General features: G+C 37.3%; 1 protein-coding gene across 2 annotated transcripts in view; it reads right to left on the bottom strand.

The window, feature by feature from the left end:
- Nucleotides 1-12,401: 12,401 nt before the first annotated feature.
- The window catches only part of NPR3 (natriuretic peptide receptor 3), a 105,179-nt gene continuing 98,503 nt past the window's right edge, over nt 12,402-19,077 (bottom strand). For both annotated transcript variants that reach the window (XR_011723148.1, XR_011723147.1), the window contains exon 9: nt 12,402-12,412. The gene's annotated coding sequence lies outside the window, so the exon portion shown is untranslated. The remainder of the gene's footprint in view (nt 12,413-19,077) is intronic.

The raw sequence follows: 19,077 nt of genomic DNA on the forward strand, positions 1-19,077 counted from the left end.
GCATCTACTCCTCAGAATCTGCCAAATATCTAACTTTATCGTGACTCTTGATAGGTTGATACACAAAATAAAAGGCATGTTCAAAAAAGAAAATAAATTGAAATGTTTGTATCATATCTGAATATCCAAGCAACGGTTTCTCCCAATAAACATTTCTGAGAAGCATGGACTCACTAGCAACTGGTGCTGGTCTTGCGCAAGGCAGCAAAATTTTATTGTCTTACACTTGGTGGTACTTAGAGCTGTATCTTAGAGCCTTTAAAATGGGTGTGCTGGGTGTTCTTGGCAGCAGTCCCCAAAGCATTAATGCTGGCTTCTGAATATATCAAATTATCCTAGTATTTATTTAGCGGGTATGCTCATGTACACCCATGTGCTGGTATGCACAAGTATATGTGTATGTGGATGTAAGGTTGACAACTGGCTACCAGCATACAAAAAAAGTTTTAAGAAAGAATTTTTTTCTGATTTTTTGAAGTAGACCCCTTATTGGTCAGACCTTCAAGCACACGCATAGGCAGAACAGATGTCCAGATGTCTACTTCACACCTTTAAATGAAAGCTCATAATGCCATACATGTATTTCCAAGAGTGATCCCATAAGAAAATATAAAGTATAGCAAAACTTACAATAAAACAATGAAAAGATATGTTATTGATCTCTAATAAGTCTTTCATTTTTCAGAACTAAATATCAATCCGACCCCAGGTGAGTTTTGCTGCTACCTGAAATGAGACCTGTGTTCTTCATCTGTTCTCTGCACAGGAGGACTATACTTTTTTTCCCCTGTACAGCAACCATCTTGTTCACTGCTGAAAACTGGTCATTCGTGTCTTCAGTAAATGCTTACTCCATAAACATAAAGGTCTCACCAGCAGCACCTAAAATGTCAAATACCTGCTGCAATGAATAGTTGAATAACTGCTTTTGCTGCTGTCGGGATGGAGACTTACCCACAAAGAAGAGGCTTCATGAGATCAAGAGGCAAATTTCAGTATGAAATATCACTGCTTTGTTTATGTGACCCAAAGTCAGCATTTGTTACTTTTTCTATAGATGATCTTAAAGGCTTTCTTCACATTGTCGCCAGTAAAACAACGTGCATGAGTGCAATGATTTATGGCCACTTTACTTTTCTGTGTCTCCCAGCTAGCAGGCTCTGGGGAGATGTCAGTGGGTAAATGTGGGTAAAAGGCTACCTTGAGTCTGGGAGCCAATTTTATGGGCACTTTGGCAGCTAAGTGTACTGTGGGCCCCTAATCTAGCCAACCATTGATTTCAACTTTCAACCCTGAAAATTGATCTTGTCACATGAATTTCATGGTGGTTATTAAAAAATGTAGAACTTAATTCCTGCCTCACTTTCAATAGCCATAAAACAGGCTTCACTAAACTCTTCAGGATGTTGTGATGTTTAACTTCTGTGATATTTGTCTTCTGAGGTCTCAAATAATGACATGAATAAGAATTTGCCATGGGAAGATAGGAAAACCTCTTACTGTATTGCTTGCAATTTTTAGTTTTATTATCAGTGGGCTTGCACTGAGAATCTCTCTGTAAGCTCTTCTTTCAAAGCAGGGTTCATGGGCTCAATGGGACAAGGTTTTAATTTGCTCAGAACTTCATCTGGCAACTGTCAGATAAAGAGACTCTTACCTGTCTGAACCAATCCCTGTTTTTGACACATGGCACTGGCTGTTGCTTCATTTGGGAATACCACAAACCTGTGTTTTGTAACTGACAGCCTAATTATTGTCTAGTGATTAGAGTTTGGCATAGTAGACCATCTCTTGGATTACCTTGTTTGTTAATGCTTTGCATGAACATTTCATAACTTAAGATCATAAAATAGCAAGCTATATTAATTCACAGGCATGAATGAACCTGACAAGTGTAACCTTGACCCCATTTTTCAGACTAGTTATCCATTCCCAGTAACTCCCTGTTGTTACAGCACGTGCACATACTTTCAAGAAGGAAAGCCAATGGCGCTAAAATATGAAACTCTGTAAACACCATGCACAACAGGTTTTATGTAGGCAGAAGACTCCTCCTCCCCATTTGCCTTAAAAATATTTTCTTTTTTTTTAGATTTCAAATTGTATAACTCTTTCAGCAGTTACAGATGTGCCAAGAGCCCAGCTTTGGCTGAGATAGGTTTCCTTTGTATCAGTTACAGGGGTCCCTGCCAATGTCTCAGCTCTGCTGGCTCTGGAGGGATGTGGTTCCCTGAGCGCAGAAGCACCTCTCTTGGCAGCTTATTGCCCACTGCTTCAGATTTACTTGTAGCCTCAGATGTAGGAGACTACTGCTTCTAGCTGATTCCACATCTCAGTCCTGCTGGTACATGCAGGGGCAGATGTAGATGCTTGTTGAGGAGGGGAGAAGCCAGAAAGGGACACAGCCACCAAGTTGCCTCAAAATAAGAGCTGTGAGTTGTCACAGTGAATGTGTGCTGGCAGAGGCCATGAAAAGTCCAGGGCTGAAAGGAAAAACAAACAGGACCTTGATAAAGAGAAGGAGAATATAATACCCCAGGGCTTATCAAGGTTGGAGAATGAGTCGTGATGTTTTGTACGGGATGACTGGTTTTATCACCAAGAGTAGTGACTTGCTGTCAGCCCTTTAGGATGGTGGTGTTCGGGAAAAAACCTGTTTTAAAAATCACTTTGCAGCTAGTATGTACAGTATGTCCCAGTGACCCTATTCTATAGAAGTTGGAACAGCAGTCAAATGATTGTCCCCTTGATAAGTCCCTTATGACACCATAAAGACAAAAGCAGAAAATATTGGCTCAGGAGATGTTAACTTACCTGCCTAATGTCATAATATTAATTAGGTTGGACACAGCTATTTTACAGATGTGAAGAGCACTGCACCCATTACCTATGTCAGCCCCCATGTCAACCATGAAGATTTGATAGAATTTACTCCTTTAGGGACCTTGCTCAAGGGCAGCCTGATCAAACAGCTGACCCCACCAGCTGGACAACAACAGGCTTGGAGCTGGAGCACTACTTTTTTACTAGGCTGATGTGTATGCAAAACCATTTCTTTTTCAGACCGTCATTACTGGATTTTCAGAAAAGTGGGTAGCTTCTAACCAAAGACTACATCTCTCTGTGGGTTTTTGTTGTATAAACTCAAGTTCGGGGAAATTATTCTGCTTTCCTGCAACATTTTGAAGGAACCATTTGGCCTTGTTCTTCAGGAATTGCTCAGCTTTTCACACAGCCCTAAGGACCTGCCAGCTGGAGCTTCCAAAGCAGACAACAAAAGAGGAATGAGCAAGTAGTCAGATTTTTACCTCTCTCAATTGTTGTACTACAGAAGCACCAACAACCAAATATCAGAACTTGAGCGTTGACCTTAGTTTTTCAAGATGAACCATTTTGACATCTGTCTCTAGGGTGTGTTTATATGTGGTGTAAAAATGAACCAGGCTGCCAACACATCAAAAAAACAAATAGAGCAATAAACGATGGGGTATTTTGTTTGTTTTGGTCAATAAACTTCATAAAGAGAGAGCTAGCAGAGTGATTAAGTTATATATAAAACTTTCATGTGGTTCAACCCACATAAATATAAAATGCAAATTCACTTTGCAGAGTGACTGGTAGTGAACTACAACATTATAGAACCATGATAATTTCGACAACATTCCACTCTTTCAGAGAATGCTAATAAATTGTAAGGGATTTGTGGGTTTTAGGACAAATTTTTAAGTTTGGGAATAAGAAGAAGGCCCTGTGCTGTGCATGTGCTGTAATATACCTTTGGCAGTAGTAGGGCCACCATTCAGACTCAAGGCTGCCTGGGGATTCAAAGCATGCTGACAGCTGGAGCAGGTTTCTGCAAGTAGAGAGTTTTTCAGATGCCAAGCAGATATGGACAAGGAACAGATCACCCCCAATTCAGAGGTAAGGAGAAATTAAGGTTTTCCCCAAGGAAACTATGCACTGCCCCTATTTGCAGGTTAAATTTCCTTCTTCTTTGCAATACAAGATTCAGGCAAACAACAGAAAACTGAAAAGAAAGATCTAGGAGAATGTTTCAAAAAGATGCTCTAAAAATTGTTTAGCAAAGCCTTTGGCAATCGGTTGAAAAATAATGGGCATATTAGTAGCCAATTGTGTTGTGACACACAGGCAGGTGTATTTGTTATTTTTGTACACCAGCAGCGGTGCAACTTAAATAACTAGTATGGAACACAGGTATATGCTTTTACTACAGCTTGTTCCCTCAGGGTCCACATCAAGGGATATTTCAGCCATCGGTATCAGTGTTGCTTTTTATAGCAACAAGCATTGTACAAACACAATTATTTGCCCTTCTTTTGTGACTCAATAAAGAATAACTCCAGACTGTCTTCTTCACATATCCCAACTTTTCCAACTCATTTCACCTTCTGGGAGTGGTGCAGGAGATTAACACCCACCTTAAAAGTAAATAAAAATTAATTGTTTTTTAAACATATCATTCCACCTAGGTGTTTTCAGGTTAGTAACTGGATGCCAGTGCATTTCAGTATTTACCCCTACAGCTAGATGAGGTGGCAGCTAAAGGAACAGAAACTTTGGAAAGTTTGACAGGGTTTTTTTTGGCCTCTATTACTTAGAGCTGCAAGGACTAATAACAGAAAAAAAAATTAAAAATCACTGCTTAAAATCTCACTTGAACACATTCCTGGGACATAGGCTATGAAAAGATGGATCAGTGGTTTTCAAATAAACCAACCAATGCAGATTTTAAATGAGAATCTTGTGCTGTATTGAAACAGCCTTATGGGACACTACTGAAATTAAGTACTTGAGAGCAGCTGGGAACTAGCCAGTGTCTCTTCCATTAAAAGTTGAATATTCACCTTCTCCACTGTGTACCATGAAGACATGAAGATCATGGATAGCCTGAATCCAGCAGTTAGATGCAGTCATTAAAAGCAGTCCCCTTGTTTGTCATTCACAATTAAGTGATGGAAAGGGAAAGGCATCAGGCTGCTGGCACAGATTGTGTTGGCCAAAGAGTGCTGCACAAAGCTGCTCAGGGAATCGTGAAAAATGAATCAGTCTCTGCTTGTTTCCTACAGGACAAAAACATGCTTCACTGTAAAAAAAATAGACTGCTAGTAGCACTAATTGGCATGATTATTAGCAACTTGTTAAAATGTCAAGAATTAAAGAAACATTCCGGACTGTGTTCTGAGTCTGGTAACATCAGTATAAATTACATTGAGGCATAAATCTGTCTTTAACAGATTTAACAGATTTTAACAGATTTTCAGATCTTTAACAGATCTGAAAGTCTGCACATTAGGTTGAAACAGCTATCACACATATAGGTTTCTTATCATTATGGCTTTTAATCAGAAAAATAGCTGGGCCACAGTGATCTGAGGAAACTTGCACTCTCTCTGTTGTTATGTAGGTAAATATTCTGGGTTAAGTGCTAAAATGCACATAATTGAAAAATAATTATAGTGTTAGCCAAGAAAAACTTGGCAAGCGGTATAGTGTCATAGAGCTGGAAAGTCATAAGGCACCTTTTTTTTTTCTTAAATAAGAATGATTAGATAAAATATGTCAGTCAAAGACAGCTTTTCAACTAGTAAGGTAAAACTATTTCTCTTTTCTTTACAAAAAGAACATCCGCTCCAACTTGTGAAATTAATCAAATTCTCTGTATTCCTTTCTTCTGTGACATTTCTCTTAAGGAACTGTATTTTCAGGAACAATAACTAAGACAGGACTCACAGAGCAAATATTACAAAATACTTAAGGAAAATTAATGCCTAATGTATGCTAAATCATAAATTGGACCTTGAATGTTATTTTCTGTTTTCATTTAAACAGAAGCAAACACATAAGAATTAAAGTGCGCTTAAACATACGTTTATGCTGGTTACCTGAGACAGCTGCTTGAACAAACATAAACTAATACAGAGTTCTTGTTATACTTCCCTCATTGAAAAAATTCCCTTGAATTGCAAATAAATTGAAGCAGAAAATTTTCACAATTTTGTCATGATTTTGGATGAATACAATGCTGGAAATACTAGTGTGTTAATAACAAAAAACCCCCCACAAAATTACATTAAAAAATAAGTTAGTGATTTGTTCACTGCAGTTCTCTTCCTTTTATTTTAATAAATAAAATTCAAATATTTTACTATACATATTAAGTAACCACCTGTTTTAAAATGCAGCAGTAATTTCTTAAGATTCAAAGTATAAAAATATAGGCTTTTCACATGCAAAACATTCAGTATTTACCTTTCTGTCTTGATAACACCAATAGATGGAAGTTGGAGATTTCCTAGTATCACATGCAGAGTTTTTTGTGGATTATTCCTTTCTGTAGCCTAATGACGCTTGTTCTTCATTGTACTGTATGATAAATAGCATTATTTCCTAGGCAACCTTAGTTAAAATAAATATATTTTGTACTTTGTGGGAGAAAGGGGTTACTTTATCACCATCAAATGAAGTGTCCCAGGTTTGTTATCAATGCACAGTGAATGTTTGCCTTAAGATGAACTTAGTATCAGCAGCCTCACAAATGAGCAAATAAAAAACACTGATAAAAATGTGCTGAAAGCTTTCCTTTTGTCAAATACCGTTAAAATACACAGCGCTTAGTGTTCTGTTCCATTCTGGGACAGGCACGATTAAACCATTTGCAGTCGATTCTACTTCAACTTTTGAAGATGTTTTTGATGAGGGTGAAAGGGATAGACTTGCAAATACCATAAAAAGTTCAAGTTCTGGAGGTAAGCAGAATGAGATAAGAAATGGCCAAGCACTCACTTAACATAATTTTTATCCCAGAAAACATGAGAAAATTGAAATACTAAATACTGTAAGCTGGTATATCAGTGCATGAGAGAAAATTCAAGGGTGTATTATGCAAGTACCAAGTAGAGGCCTGGAAAAACTCAAGAGTTCTGGTGACAGACACTGGAGATCTGTTGTCTTTAAATGAAACATTCTAGGGCCATTCCAACCGGAATTTGTGAATCCAGGCCTTTTGGTTAAGCCCAGAGGAGATCCAGCTGGTGTTCTGGCAGTACAAACCTCCTATTGCCTCCTTCATGTGCTCCAGTCCTGGCTTAGATAGTGCACCTGTAGGATTGAGATGGAATTTCCTCAACCCCACCCCTCTCATTTGCTATCAAGCTTCACCTACCTTTTTCTGCTGGGATTGCCAAAAAAGGCTTAAGTCGTGGTGGTGGTATTTTTCATCTTTATGCAACTGAAAATAAAATTGAAGGTACTAATTCATTCTATATGCAGCCTGGAACAAACACTAAATCTTGATATTCTTTGCCCCTTTCCAGTTCAAATTTGTGATCTAAAGCCAAACAGTTCTGTTTCTCAATACTAATTCCATCATCCCAGAAGAAGACTTTTTCTCCAGCCATATTACTGGGGATAAAAGAACACAGTGAAAAAGCGAACAGGTACAAAGTTTTTTTTTTCTTTTCAGTAAAACTGAGGCAGTGCTTCAAAACAGTTAAACCAAAGCATGACACAGGAATTTGTTCAACTGACTTCTCAGTTCTATAGGTTTACTCTGGAAATTTCACATATTTCTGCAATTCAGATGCTGCAGAGGCTGAATGGATTGTAAATGCATGTCATTCCTTGTGGCTCTATGCAGCTTACAGAGATGTGCTCTCTGCATCTGCCACCTCCAATCCAGTGCTCTGTTTTAAAACTAGTGATATGTCATCACCATGAATCTCTCTCTCATAAAAATCCCAAAAGGGAAGAAACAATTTAAACCCTTAACACCAGCTTTCAGTTTTGTGGTGAATTTAGGATAGTTCACAAAGAAAAACTTCAAAACTATAGTATAGATTTCATTAAAATAAAACTAAAAAAACCACCCCACAATCTGAAGCCTTTCTCATGAAAATCAATTTTGTGTGATGATGTTTTTGATGGTGTAAACCAGAACAGATCAGCAAAAATAAATTACCTGTAACTTTCCTCTCTGACAGCTCCTCAGATCCTGAAATGAAGCAGAATCAGGGCAGGTCAAGTTGAGGGAAAAGCCTGGCTGAGATGCAGACTGCTGGTGAGCACCACTGTGCAGGGACATCAATTTCAACTTCAGTCTCTCTGCAGACCATCATGTTGTGTAATGATTGACCAGGCTGATGTGGTTCTGCCTCAGGAGAGCCAAGGCTCAGTGGAGTCATGCCCTTTGGTGCTCTCCTCAATGATTTAGTTTCAGGTTCCTCATGCATCTTAAATTCTTATGAGCCTTTATAAACCCGTAAGTGTTATCAGAATCCTAATGGATACAGATTAATTTTTAAATATTTAACTCTCACAAATCCTATTTTGTGATGGAGAAATACCACCCTCCTGCTCCAGTGCCTATCAGATGACATGACCCTACACCTACATCAGTCATTTGATGCAGTCATGAAGAAGAGGGTCATTCCGAGGGTTGCTTTCCTGGGGCAGAATCTCAAGCTTTGAAAATAAACATCTGAGCTATTTGTTGACATTTCTCTTTGTTAGTGACATTAATGCACTTCAGCATTTGTCTAGCCACAGGAGATAATTGCACCAGGCTGGAATGGTCTCAGAAGGCCTTTCTATCAAACTTCTGGAGTTCCTGTTGGGATCACTTGCTGTCTCTTGATCTTCTGTGAGCACAAATGGCTCTGAGTTGTCCCCCATTCTGTGAAGTATCATGCAACACAGCAGATTTTCTTTTCTTTTTGCATTTTTTCTAACTATTAGTCTCATACATGGGAGCTTTTGGAAAAAAAAACCAAAACACACAAGTAAAACTAATATGACATCTTGATAATGTATATATTTTATATCTCAAATTATACATCCTACTGCTACAATATGAAAGTAAGCAAACTTAAAAAAACACACCAAGCTAAGTTTGTAGTTACTGTAGACACTCAAAGTGTACACAGTCTGACATCTGTATCTATCATGCTGTTAGTCAGAATGGCAGCCTTATCATATTACTGTTTTTTTAAGGGATAGGTTGCTGGCCTATCACTCAACTCCTATCCTGTAGGCAGCTTTTTGTCTGGATTTAGCTCTTTAATATCTCCAGGTACGTGGATTTCCAGGAATTTAAACTCTCACCAGTCTAAGTCTTAATGGGTTTCAGAACCTTCCTGCCATTCCAATACATAAAGGAAGAGTCCCCAGGGGGAAGGCCATGTTTATGTTGCACTGTTCTACCTCTTGAGGATTGCAAAACATTCCCTGTGCTGCCTTACTGTGATTATATGGTCATGACCAGACTGTCACCTGGCCCCCACTTTGTTCTTCATTTCCTCTCTTGGAAATGCAATCCATATGAGGATGAGAATTAGAAAAGGTCTGAATTCACTTGATGTCTGGCTATTCCACAGGAAGGCTAAAAAGGCAGTTGTGCCATATTTTCTTCTTTTCCTTTTCCTTCTTCATGAGAATTGAGCCCCGAGTTCTGGATTTCTTCTGCAACAGCAAATAATTTTGCTAACACGTAGAGCAAATGGTCTACTTTATGTATTAGTTTCTTATAGAGTAGAAATCCAGAGACATGTCGTTAGGTCCTGGCAACAAAAGCAGGGGTGCTGTTTTACACACACTTGATTTTAAAATATATTCATTAGAAATTTATCTATACACTAGTAGCCTGAACTTGCAGCTGTTTCCAATTTTTCTTGCTGTCAAGCCCCAAATCTACTCCTGAACACCCTGCCTTTTTGGAAGTATGGCTGTGGCTTTAAACTTTGCATGTCAATTCCATTCCCAGAGTTAAAGTGAATGTGCGTGTCTGTCCACATTGGACTGAGTCTGATCTCACCCTGAGGCAGGTCAGAGGTGCTTGTGCTGAAGCCTGTGGAACTGAGCATAAGCTCCTGCCTTTACCAGTTAAATTTCTTCTACTTCAGTGGGGAGGAGTTTGATTGATATTGGTTGAATGAGATCAGAGCTAGACCTCATGTTAAAGTCATTGTTTTTATTTTAGTAAAAATCACAATATAACTATTCAGAAATAGGATGAGAATTTGCTGCTAAAAGTGCTGCTTAAGTTTCTTTAAAATAAACACATTTAAAGCTTTACATTGTCTAAATATAGAAATGCATGAAGTTAGAGAAATGTTCTGCAGCATCGAAACATATTTTACAGTTCAATCATCTGGAGAATTTCCCTATGTCATATTCATGATCATTTCCTATTTAATGCAGTATGGATTTTTTTTTCATGCATTGACCCTGAAAGAAAATAACATAAGAAGAAGAAGCCTATGTAGCTACTTTGTGTAATGAAATGGTACAATTTTGTTTTACAAAATAACTGTAATGAGGAGAGTGCAAGACCCTGAATAAGACAGTGTTTCTTTAAATCAACTTTTTCCACATTCACTGTCAACCTCAAGCTGTGAAATAGTCCCAGAAAATGTGAAGGTTCTGTGTAATTTATCCAGGTCAATGATTTATCAAATGAAGTAACCAAACTGATGGACAAGAAACTGCTCTTGAATATTTGATATTCAAGCTTGAATATCCTGAAGTGCCCTTTTACAGTCTCTGCGCTGGTCTGAAAAATGCAGGTCCCTTAAATTCCACTCGGAAATGCATCCTAATAATCTACAGTTCCTGTTGTCACATATTGTGATGTATAAATTATGGGTTTCTAAGCATTGTCTAGTTATCCTTATGGCTAAATTATGGAGTAGAATATATTTCTACTGAAGAAAGAAGGATTATTTTAGGGAGTATGGCAGTGACAAGATAAATGAATGAATCTGTGACCTTTTTAAATAGAAAAAACTGGGAGCCATAATCTTCCCCTGTTTATAACTATAAAATTGCACTGAACTGTATAAACCAAGATTTAACCTGAAAAGTTAGTTCCACGTAGGCTATGTCAAGGTGTCTTGAACTCATGAACCTATTGTGGAGCCACATGATTACAAATTAAAAAAAAACAAAACAAAGCAAAGGAAAAGAATGAAGTGTATCTATGTTTGTGTAAAGGAATGCTACAAACAGATTAGTTTTATAAGTCAACCATGCTGTTCAAGTCTGGTGGAGGTAAATGCAGCTCCTATGGAAATGTCTGGGTGGCATTCAATATAGTTCACAGAAAGGTCAACAGAAAAAAAAAAACCAAAACAGTCCTACTTCTCTGTTTCTACTGTCCAAAGGCAAGCCTGCATTTTTGGGCTTGATTCCCTGGACTTTATTAGAGGTGATATGGAAGTATACCAGTATTCTTCCAAGATAGTTTGTTATCAAGAAGCTTGACAGAGTAAAAGTCAAATTTCTGTGTGTTTTTGTGTATCTGTGTATTTTGTTCACATTTATCAAAATAAAAAAGCACAAAAGCATGCTGTCTTTTGTCCACATTAATCACTTCATCATCAAAAACTAGTCCCTTATTTTCCAGCTGAATATCCTGGGAATAAGACTTCTTCTCACAAATTAGAATGTTACAAAAAACCCGTGACAGTGGCCAGTTTCTAGATTGGAACAACACCTTTCTGCAAGCAAAATATGCTGAAGTGCTTAAAGGCAGGAAAGACTAGTAATGCAAGAACACTGTGACCCCACCAGACTTTGGGGAATGGTACCTCCAGGTAGACCTATATATTGTTCACTGTTGGATTTGGCATCCTGGACAAAGGGTAAAGAGAAAAACAAGCTTCAAACACACTAGTATACTTTATGTTCAACATAAACACTTGAACTTGACCTAAATTTTCTTAAGAAACAAACAAAATATTCTTGTGTTCTTGAGTAGTTAGTCTTGAAAACAATCATCCACTATTGAGTAATTGCTGGGTCACCAGTCCTATTAATGTGGGTAACTAGTGACGCAGACAATTCTTGTTCCTGTTCCCACAAACCTAGGGATTTTGCCAGGAAGGGAACCTACATGAATTTGGGGAAGGAGAGCTAGTGTCTGGAAGCAAGTGAGTCCTTGGTACCCTGTATGATGCACACTTTGCAAGGGCTGGTTAGACCCAAGATGACTGATATGCCTGGACTTGTGTCTGTTAAGTCCTTTTGTTGTCCCTCATGTAAGGTAATTCCCTGAGCCCCCTTTTGTCAGATAGTATAAATCAATCCCATGTAAACTACCTGGCTCACATGTTCAGGGCATGCAGGTGAAGGTATTTCTCTTCCATGTTGAGAGGGCTTTGGAAATCCTATATTTTTAAGTTTTTTTTTAAGCAAAAATCTATTTTGAAGTCATTGACTTGACTGTGATTTTGTATCAAAACGCAGTTTTGATCTAAGTCCATAAGGCAGTGGCTGTTAACTTTTGGAAGAACAGTTCATGACCTCAGTATACCTGGCTTCAGTCTAAAGTTTGCTACAAAGCCCAAGGTAATTTCCCACCAAGGGTTTCAGGTGATGCTTAAGATTCCATTTCCACCTCCTAAACAACTAACTCATCACTTTCTATTGTTTATGTGTCTGTACCAGTGGGTACAGTGGGGCCACACTTAAACACTTCAAATGTTGGCCTTTATCCAGGCATTGCTGTCTGCTACCTATTCCAGTATCACTGCAGACTGTGAGCATTCACTTGGCACTGACTCCTATGGTTGATATGATGTGGTCTTTATTCCCTTCCCTATAATTCTGTAGACAAGCAGCTAATCAGTCTGACCACTTGCTAAGTGAGCTGACAACTGCAAGAGGCAGATGTTAAGTTCTAGAATTTATTTTTCCAGTAGGGTCATTTAGGTCTCTGATTTGTTTCCTAGCTAGCTCGTCTCAAGTCTTTTATCTGCCTTCTTGGCTGATTTCCATGAAGACAATAAAACATTTATAAGTCTTAGTTTCTCCACAATCATCATCTCCAACTGCAATTCCAAGAAGTCCCCTGTGTAGTGATGTGAAAGTTTTATTTCCCTTGTGAAAGCTGTGAATGAGGTACAGATTTTGTTATGTCAGATACAATATTCATATCTTGTTTATAATTGCTCAAAAGAACATACTGTGAAGTTTCATTCACAGAATTGGCATTTCAAATTTATCAGAACAGGATTTACACTCTGATGTTTGTACCATTACAAAGTTATCTCTGCCGGGTGGAGGAACAAGTTTGTTTTGGGTGGAGTGAATCCATTCAAGTCCCCATGGGGAGCAAACACAAAAATCTGGGATAGACTTTGAAATCATACAACAGATAGCCATTCTGAAGGCACTGGGGAAAAAACAAGTTAAATCCCATGCATTTTCCTAGCAAAGGCTCTTATTCCTTGCTTATTTTAATCTGAAGATTAATTTTAAATAGAAAAAACTTGCAAGAAGTACATACATCACCCTTTTTAAGACTGTAGTTTTCAAGCTCCATGTTTTGCTTTTGCATGAAGAAAAACATGAAAAAGGAAAATATTGCCTGATATGTCAACACTTATTTGTCAATGTCTAACAGAACTAGTGAGTGCACCTTCAAATTACTGCTGCCTCCTTAGTAGGTTTGCTTCCCTTAAGATTTGGATTGCAGTTCTCTCTCTCTTTTGCAGGTCTGCTATGAACGAGCATCTGGTTCTAACAATCTCTTAAGTCAGTTTTCAACCCTTGATACTTACACATGTTTTCAGGCAACACTTCTGTTTTCCACTTAAACTTGAGGTTGCTGCTTTTCCACTTTATAGTTTTGAAGGTGTCTAGATTTGAAGTTAGGGCTAGAATGGCTTTTATGAAAGATTTTCTGCAATCATTCTAAATGAAATTCTTCAAGTGAATGAATCACAGGAGATCCTAAAATCTATGTAAAAGGAGACTGCATATCTTCATGTTTGTGTAATTGTCCATACAGCAATATGATGGTACTATATCAGTGTACAAGCAGCTGTCAAAAAATTCATTGGTAGTTCTTTCTGTCAGCCAATTATATGAATTCAGTGGTTCAGATGCAAATTCTGGCTCATAAAGTCCATGAGCTCCCATTTGCCAGCAGCAGTCGAGGTGTATCTCAGTAGAAACTTTTCAGCACCTGCCCTCATGATAAAACTTTCACTTGGCTGTACAGAAGTGTCACTGTCAGAAGTGACACTGAATAGAGTGCCTTTTGGTCTGAATTACTCTGGTTGTACTGAGGTTAAACTTTTTTTGTTTGGGAATATTACCCTGTTGTCAAAAATGACCTTGACTGATGGGTTTCCAAACTCTCATTTGAGAACAGCATAAGAATGCAAATCTTTCATTTGCAAGAATGTAAAAAAGTAAAAGTTGTGCCATCCTCAAGTAGTTTACAGTACTGTCATTGTGGTACAAAGATCAGAAGGCAGGGTAGATACAGACCCAGAGAAATAAAATCCCAGGACTTGAATCCTCTTCCTTGTAGTCATGACAAGTGGCACTTCTCTACAGTATTTGAGAACTTAGCTACCACACTACTCCAGTAAATATCACAAAATCTGGGTTCATACAATGGTGCTGGTTTCTATCCATAGTACTATAACTGAGAAAAAGTTGCTTTATCTGCATGCTTTTCTGACATGCAAGCATTAAGGCAGCTCCACAACCCTCTGTGTTGTTGCATGATACTGCAGAGGCTATGTGTTGGTGGCTGGTCAGTATTATCAAATATACATATCTTCATATTACTTTTTGTGGTCCATCTTACTTTCTTTTGTAGAATTTTCTTTTGCCAATTTTTAGAAATTGACACACACACACACACACACACACATACATACAAAAAAAAAGCTATGATTGAATTTGCTTAACTTGGTCTTAGTATCAGCTTAAGAAGTTTCTTAAATTTCTTAAATTCTGCAGAGTAAGAGAGAGACAGAGACTGCATGCAGTAGAGCTTTTATTTCAGTGTAACAGCTATTGGCACAGTTCTGAAGACTATAGTAAGTGCTTCTTTGTCTATTTTTAATTAGCTAATTGATCTTTTCTACCGTTTGCAGCCGTGTAGTGATCAATCATGTTGCTGTGCATGTGCAAACCTATGACTGTATTTCCATTACTAATTGATGGACATCATGACTTCACAGAGGAAAGAAAAAAGCTTTGCTACCTCTGTTCATTCTACGTCTCACAAAGAAGTCTTCGAAATAAATCTGCCAACTTAAGTATGGGAAATATGCATGACTCATGCAGAAAGACCACTGCAGATTTTTTTATAAATGTCCTGATTGCATTTTGAATTATAGTCATCTTTCTTATGAGCTGTTCCATTCTGTTTCCCAAGCTGGTTTACATACAACAGTCTGCCACCTCTCCTGAAGTGTCTGATATTCCAATGCCAATTGTCAGCCAACCTAAAAGCTCCATTTTAAATTACACAAATTACCAATTGTTTTAGAGGTTTTCTTCTGCTCCATGGATACTAAGATACACATGCTCTATTCTAACCCCTATTTTTAATGGCCACTGCATGAGGAGGGGAGATGCTGCATAAGAAATGTAGACAGACCAGTAATCCATAACTGAGTTCAACTGCCATAATTACTTCAAAGAATTACAGTCAAATTCAGTTCAGGAGTTCATCAGAAATTTAAAATACTTTTCCAAAGTATCAGAAAGAACAAAACCCTGTAATTCTATAAGACAGCCATAATTTTTTCAAGAAAGCTTTTTCAAACTGCAAGATATCTAGTAATTTTTTTGCCAGAGCTTACTTAATGTTTTGTGTACAAAACCTTGCCACATGCCTTCAATTAATGCACTTTTAATTTTAGATTAAATCAACAAAATAAGGGACAATGCAAAATTTCCATGAAAAACTACAATATTTGTATCTTCTTTGTCCTTAATGAATTGTATACAAAAGTGTGTTTTCTTTACTTAATTAGGAAAAATAGCAGAAATACTCTGAAAACTGAAATATTGGCAACTTCAGAGAGAGGAAATTTCAGGTCACAGCTATACAGCTTCCTAAAGTGATTCATTATATCTTACTTGAAATATATAGTGAAAATCTTAAAATAAAAACAACAAACAAAATAGTTCTCTGAAAGCTGTGACATCTATTTCTTGGTTTTGGATGGTAAAGAAGTCATGAAAAATACAAAAGTAATGTTTTTATCTTTGTTAGAACACTAGCAAGAATTTTTATCCTCCCTTTTGTCTAATGGGAATGATTATAACCAGAATGTTTCCTCTTTGTGCCTTTTCCAGATGTGGATGTCAGAGGAAGAAAATGACATGAGACAGGTGTTATTGTATCCCCTGAATATTCCACTTTCCATGGTGGCTTTTAGGACTCCCTCTACAGAAAGCTAAACTTTTCTTGTTAGAGAGAGAAAATAGTTATAACAGTCAATTAAAGGATCAAACTCCTTTCTTAAAATGTACCAGAAGCTTAAAGAAATTCACTTAAATACTACTTTCAGAAGGATATCAGTAAACATTATTTGAAATGCCAGCTAAGTCATAAAAACAATATAGTGCTATTCTTTCTTATTAAAGTTTATGATCCATTGGGATGTAATTTTTGTTATCTGTGAATGGCAAGATGTTATTGATAGCCACACTGCTAATCATTTAACTACACAGGTGCTTGCTTTGAAACAATAGGAACCACAATAAATATAGAAGTTCTCTTTAAGGGACTGATAGACTGTGTACCTACTGAAGATAATTGATTAATTGTTCCAGCTTTTATTTCATAAAATTACTTACAGAACAAAATAATGGGTTACATAGAATTCCAATTGTAACAGCAGGTTTTGACAATGCAAATAACATGTAACCTCTACTCATGAGAAAATCTGCTTCTATAGGTGGAAAAAACTGTCAAGGTTTTGGTCATGCAGATTCTTAAACAGAATCAGCAGTTTCTAAGATGCTGGGAACAACTAGTCTGAATTTAACTGGTGTTAAGCAGACTACATGAAAGAAACAGTAGCTGGTGACATTGGAGCACTAGGAGTTGCTGGTGTGGAGAGAGGCAATCATATGGTTACGTCCAACGAGATTAAAGAGACACCCAAGTAATTCCTGGCCACTGAATACCAAGAGGATGACTGGAGCTGTTGGAGAATATTCTGCAATCTTTATGTGCCTTACATTGCTTAGTAGAACTTTGGTCTGAACTCCGTTTTTCCTCTTGAAGTGGATCTCCAGCGAAGACACGAGTGAGTGAGAAGTCATATTGTAATAGCTGTTCTGTGAGAAATATTCATTCATCAGTAACTGGATGTTTCAGTATAAAACAAAAAGATAACTGGTCAACAGCATCAATGGTTAACATTTTCCCTATACTTCTCAACTGTGTTATCAAGAACTTACTTTGCTGCTGTCATTGCACTCCTGAAGAAGAACATATGCATCATGCATCTGGAAGACAGATTGGCTTTTTTTTTTTTTTTTTTTTTTTTTTTTTCCCAAAATTATCAATTAGTTAGATTTAAAAAAAACCCTGCTTCTAATGATTTTTGTGTTACTAGAGGAGTTGTTATGTCCACAGAAGGCTTGGTCCAAAGCCCAGTAAAGTTAAAGGACACTGTTTTAAATCAAAGTACTGATTGAGATCTGGATCCAGCTTGCAGTGAGCTAAATTAAATCCAGTATTTTTGCAAAAAATATTGTACTTGCTTGTTAGATTCCTATCAGGAGACAAGCTGAATTAGCCTTTGTAATCTGTTCTACCATCTTAGATACTTCCATTTATCAGTGTATGTTTAAACTTCCTGCAGTCATACCCATTTTAGCCAGTAACAGTGTAAGTTATTTGCTTTCTTTAGCTGTTTTCATATGCCTCTCTGGACTCTAAGTCTTTTCATAGTTTAAAAGTCATAGCTAAAGTTACAAAGCTTCTTTTATCCACTTATTCAATTATCCTGATATTGGAGTGCCTATTAAGAGCAATAAAACTAATGCCACAGACCTTGAGACTCCATCTTGGTTATCCTTGTGTCTACATTTTCACTAGCTAAGAGACCATGCTTCTCCTAAATACACTTTTAAAATTATAGCTTATTGTATTCAGTTGCAAGCACTGAACTTTAAACCATTTGGAACTAGATGATCTTTAAAGTCTTTTCCAGCAGAAACCATTCTTTGACTCTATGATTCAATGAACTTGACATAACTGTGGTCTTACTGGAATAAGGAGAAGGAATTTGCATTATGACTTTTTGAGAACTCTTAAAGAAATTTCTCAAACGTAATGGCTAATAATGTTCTTAGGAATAGCTTATTGTTTAGGTTAAGAAAATTACAAAGGAGGAGTCAAAATGGACTTTTTTCATGTTTGTTGTTAAGCTCTTCTTGTCAGTATAAGATTCTCAATAAAGAAAGGTGAAGCTCTACCCTCTTCTCTCAAGTAAATAATGACAAAACTAAAGAAAATGGCCTGAAGTTGCACCAGAGGAGGGTTAGACTGGATATTAGGAAGGATTTGTTTACTGAGAGAGTAGTCAGGTGATGTAGCAGGCTGTCACGGGAGGTGATAGACTCACTGTCCCTGAAAGCACTAAAAAATCATGTAGATGAGGCACTTCAGGACATGCTCAAGTGGGCATGGTAATATAGAAAAATATATTTTATTTATTGTGGAGCGGGGATGTTGACAGTTGACCACGGTGATCTTAAAGGTCTTTTCCAACCATGACAATTCTGTGCTTTATTTTTCTGTTTTGAAAAAAAAAAAAAAAAAAAAAAAAGCCAAAGATGATATTTAAGTCACCAGACATAGCAATCTAGAGTTGTGGGTTCATTTCTTCTTTTTTTTCTGTTTTGTGAGCTTAAGAAAGCTATCAGATCCCTCTATATTTCAACCCTTAAAAGACAGGTATGGTAATGTAATTCACAGTATAGCAACAAGGCTTACATCAGATGGTGTGACAGTAATACCATATAAACATAAGAATCAAAGGAGTTTATTTTTTGAGTCATATCAATATTCTCAGGAAATGGATTGTATGTAGTCAGAGTCTAATCTAGTTTCTGACACTACTACTGATGTTACTTTTAACAGCAACTGGATAAGATTCTTGAGGAAACTCTGTGGACTTCAAATTGAAACAGTAGAAACTTAGGTTTAGGTGTCTACTTAAGAACTCCATATGATGACTCCTTGTACAGCCAGTGAAACTGAAAGGTTCAATCCACCTAGCCATGAACAGGTTG

Source organism: Heliangelus exortis, chromosome Z (assembly GCF_036169615.1).
Source record: "Heliangelus exortis chromosome Z, bHelExo1.hap1, whole genome shotgun sequence".
In the NCBI taxonomy this organism is placed as follows: domain Eukaryota; kingdom Metazoa; phylum Chordata; class Aves; order Apodiformes; family Trochilidae; genus Heliangelus; species Heliangelus exortis.